This window comes from Cololabis saira, chromosome 1 (genome assembly GCF_033807715.1).
Source record: "Cololabis saira isolate AMF1-May2022 chromosome 1, fColSai1.1, whole genome shotgun sequence".
NCBI classification, from domain to species: domain Eukaryota; kingdom Metazoa; phylum Chordata; class Actinopteri; order Beloniformes; family Belonidae; genus Cololabis; species Cololabis saira.
This window is the reverse complement of record NC_084587.1, coordinates 10,870,319-10,875,597: the sequence shown is the minus strand read 5'-3', so window position 1 is coordinate 10,875,597 and position 5,279 is coordinate 10,870,319.

The window sequence follows — 5,279 nt, the reverse complement described above, 5'->3', positions numbered from 1 at the left end:
TTTTGTCTGTTTACATTGAGATTTATACATGTGTTCATTTTTACTGATAAATCCCACACGAGTTTCAAATTTTGAATTCCTTTAAAAGGCAAAACATGTTCTCCATCAGTTTGCCAAATAAGTAAGACGTTGAACAACTCTGGTTTTTGGATAAATGTGATTAGTGATGGTTACAGGACTGTCTCAGAAAATTAGAATATTGTGATCAAGTTCTTTATTTTCTGTAATGCAATTACAAAAACAGAAATGTCATACATTCTGGATTCATTACAAATCAACTGAAATATTGCAAGCCTTTTATTATTTTAATATTGCTGATTATGGCTTACAGCTTAAGATTAAGATTCCCAGAATATTCTAATTTTTTCAGATAGGATATTTGAGTTTTCTTAAGCTGTAAGCCATGATCAGCTATATTAAAATAATAAAAGGCTTGCAATATTTCAGTTGATTTGTAATGAATCCAGAATGTATGACATTTTTGTTTTTGTAATTGCATTACAGAAAATAAAGAACTTTATCACAATATTCTAATTTTCTGAGACAGTCCTGTAAATTGTGTTTTTCTGTTGCGGTGAGCAAAATATTACTCACTCTCACCATCTAGTGTTTGCAACGAATATTACCGGCTTTCTCAGCATTAAACTGCAGTTCTGAGCAAATATGTTGGTCATTGTTGGTTAATGAATTCATTTTACCCCTAAAAAGTCTGAATAGCATTTTGCTGACATGGTGTTGTCAAAAATACACCAAAAAGAAATCTCAGCTGCACTAAAAATTTGGCTGAGTAAAAGTAACATGCTAAGTATTTATTCCTTTTTTTTTGCACTGTAGTGAAAGGACGGCTTCCTCTGTCTGCTCTGAACTGTTGCTGCTTTTCAGATCCTCAGCTGTCCAGTAGAGTCGGCACCTCAGAGAGGAAAAGCAACGTGGATGTTTTCTTGTAAAATCAACTTCCACGCTGAAAAGCAGAGATTAGTTGTTCTGTGACACACACACACAGACACACACACACACACACACACACACACACACACACACACACACAGAGAAACATACACCTTTCCTTCAACACAACACAGATAAAGGTGCGTTATCAGGCACTGAGTTCAGAAGTAAGCTCTGACCTTTGACCTTTGCCTCTGCTTCTTTTTCAAGGCTCCAGAAAGAATGACAGCACACTTGCTCACACTGACCTGATCATCCAACCTTTCTTTGAAACTGAAACATCCACAGTGCTTTGACTCATCATTTTTTGATCATGTTTTTGATATCTCACATGGAATACATTTACAGGAAGTTATCAGTTGTGTATCAGTTATTTTTGAAAGTTTTTTGCTCACCCCCAACAACATTTGATTCAGACTCCATTTCTTTCTGTTTGTAAAGTTTCTGACCAAGACTGAGCAGGATTTCTGGAGCTTACTGTAATGTCGGCTTACACATATTATTTTCAAATATTGTTTTATTATAATTTTTTTAATGAAGTTAGCAGAAGTGGTGGTGTGTCCAGGGTGCACCGTCCTCTTCACCTCTACACAGCTGGACTACGGCTCCGGCTGACCTTCATGACTTCCTGAATTGGAACAAGCATCTGGATGGACTTTATCAGGAACAGTAACTTTATCAGTAACAGTCTTTACTGTAATTGTACTGCTTCTGATTCGCTTTCTGTCCTCAGCTTTTCACACACGGTATGATGTTCGATATGCTGTTAGATTTGAATCCTTCCTCATGCCGATACAATGTTGAATGGCCTTGTGCTTAACGCTTAGACATATTTTCTGTCATTACATTTTGATATATAGCTAGATGGATAGATAGATACTTCATTCATTCACAAGGGAAATTGACGAATTCCAGCAGTATCCAAAACTAAACGAAAGGGAATGCAATGAAGACTAATAACACAGAAAAAGATGAAAAGATCCAATGCAAACAAAAACAACAAATCAAATCAAATTGCTTTATTTGTCCCAGGTTCATCATACATTGTATAATTGACAGGGAAATGCTTAATACACCTGCTCCAGAAAAGAAAAGAAAACAACAGAGCACAACGTAAGAACGGGATCAAATGTGCAAATTAGTAAACACAGCAGAATATTAAGAAAATTAAAATTTGTGAAGTTCTGATGAATTTTGTGGTTCAGAAGTTTGAACGGTCATCTTCTTTCTCCATGAAAATTACACATTTTACAGGTTCTGACAGAATAGTGCACACCTCTGTCTCCTCCGTCCTTGTGGACTTCCTTTTCTGTAAAGACATTAGCAGTACTCGAGTTGTAAAAAAAATAAGGGGGGATGGTGGATTTTATCACATGGGGACAGATAATTTGTGCTGATTACAAATAATATAATATATTACAAATAATAGCAGTGACCAAAACAGCTGCAGAAATACTGCAGGAATGACATAGCAGCAGTTAAATGCAGACTTCTGTAAGCTTTAAATATCCACTGGGCTTACATCAAATATATCAAAACACAACAATAAAAAATGTAATTTTTAAAATTAATTTTTATCTGAATTTATTAATATGCCTCTGTCCGTCACAGGATAAGTAAAATGGATCACTGCAAAAACTCAAAATCTTAACAAGAATATTTGTCTTATTTGTAGTTAAAATTTCTCATTTTAGTTAAAAAATCACATTACACTTAAAACAAGACTCATCACTGGAAAAAACAACAATTTTCACCTGTTTCAAGTATATTTTCACTTAAAAAAAGCAGAAACATCTGCCAGTGGAACAAGATTTTTTTGCTTGTAATAAGAAGATAAATCCCACTGGCAGATATTCCTACTTATTTCAAGCGATTTTTACTTGAAACAGGTGAAAATTGTCAAATAAGTTATTTTTCTGGTGTTATTTTTCTGGTGATGACTCTAAATGTTGAAATAGCAGTAAAACCACATTCATTGATGAAAAGACATAAGTGATGGAAAGGGGGGATGGCAGTTTTACAGGGGGCGTGATTTGGACCGTATTTATTTCAGGGGAGGATGCCATCCCTCCTCATCCCCCCTCAACTCCACTACTGGACATTACGAGCTAAAACTGAGCTGCAGATACTTGTACAACCTTGTCCTGTGTCATGAGCATTCACTGTGCTTGTCGAGCTTATTGGACCCTCTAGTTATTGTCAATTTGCACAATGTTTTGAGAGTCTTGAAAACGCTTTAAAAAATGGCATCATTTGGTCTTTTTTGTGATCACTGTAAACTCTGACAAGCTAACAGAAACTGATAACAATTATCTGAGAGCTCAAACTTGGCTTCCATTTCCCCTTCCGCTCTACAATCACACAAATAATAACATACTGTGTTCATCTTCTGCTGTTTTTTTCCCTGTGACATTTTGCTATTGTTTCTGCTGACAGGAACACTTGAGATGAAAACTGCTCTCCCAGCAGTAAAACACTGACACCCACTGGCTGCTCAGTCAAATTTACTGATTTTCTATCCAACATTAATAACTAGTGTATTGTAATCCTTTTTCAAGTTTTATCTTTTATTTGAAGGAATATGCATTACATTGACCCATTTATAATACTTCTAATTACAGGTATAAATGTTCAACAACCATATGGTTTGTTTGCATACTGAGTCCTTTATGCAGCGTACAGATATACAATCTTAACTTATCGCTGATTACATTAACTTTATGCTATTGCCACTCTTCTTCTTCTTCAATCATTAACAAAGTTAATAGCAGCGCTTGTGTTTTCCAGCGTGTTTACCTTTAACACATTTGACAGAATCTCTTGTGTATTTTTTTTTTTACCTTTTTTTCTGGGATGTTCACAGTTAAAATAATGCCTTCCAAGTGTTTTTCTTTCATTAACCTATCTCTAATGGCGTTAAACCACTTTGTATATTATGCAAATCAATATTAGTAAGCTGGAACAAAAGTACAATGTCATACAATGTCATGAAGACCTGGTTGTATGAATTAGAAAACAATGACTGAAGAGCTGCAATCTCACTAATTTGATACCAAAAGGAATACACTTATTTTAGGAATGAGCCAGATCAAATATAATGTAAGATCCCTAATTATTATCAGAGATAATTGACACAGTTTATAGAGAAGTTTTGCTGCTATAAGCAGATTCTCATAATGAACTACCAACATTTGATGTTATAATGACCATGATTTTTTTTTTTTCATTGTCTTTTTTTCTTCTGTGCATGATGCTTTTCTTTCTTTTTTAGCTACTTTTATTATGGTGATTGTTTTTTGTTTTTTTTCATTGACTTTTTTTTCTTCTCTACTGTGCTTGATGCCTTTCGTTTTAGCTACTTTTATTATTGACTCACTTGTCTTTTAATTACTTTTATATTGACATACTTTTATATGTCAAGAAGAAGGGTATATACTGTATATGTATTATTGTTGTTGTTATTATTATTATTATTGTTATTGCTACTATTATTCTTTTATATATCGGATACTCTTATATTGCAAGAAGGGGCCGCACTAGATAAGCATTTGCTTCTTCCTGTCCCTTCTTGAACAAAACTGGTTGTGCTTTATTATTGTTGTTGATGTATGGTGTGTGTTTTTTTATTGTTTTGTTCAAGATGAATAAAGATCAAATCAAATCAAATCAAGTCCAAGCAGAAACTAAACAATCATCAAATGAAAGTAGCCATTTAATGTAAGAGAGCCCATTAACAACCAAAATTAAAAGATGGCTCTCGCAGCTTTGTGGTTCTGCATGGAGAGACATCCTGAAACCTCCCAGAGCTCCTAACCCTCTGTGAATCTGAAATTTGAGCTCTTGGGCTGCTTTCTCTCTCAAGACTGCCCATTTCCTCCAAGGAGTTCTCAGCGACAAAGTAGCGACTGTTCATCTCCGAGGATAAACTAGGTGAAAGGTGGCGGCCATGAAGACCTCACTTTACCTCCCGGTAACTACAACGCTTGTATTTCCATGATTTTACTATTTTATATTGTTATATTTTTCTTTTTTTTCTTTCACATGGGCAAGTTTCAGTGTTTTTTTTTTTTTGTTTTTTTTTAGTAAAATGTCACGGATCGGAAGATTAAAAGTGCACAGGTCTCTCTGATCTGCATGAGATGACTCAATCCGATATTCCCATTTTGAAATCATTATCCAGTAATGCCACCGCCCAGATGCGCGCACAGACCTGGCCGCATCTTCCTGGGCGCACAAATGCCTGTCAAATCTGCGCTGCCGGGGTTAATCATTTGCTATTATCTCGTACTTAGTACTTGAGCGTGGAGTTTGGAGTCTGCCCTCCCTCCAGA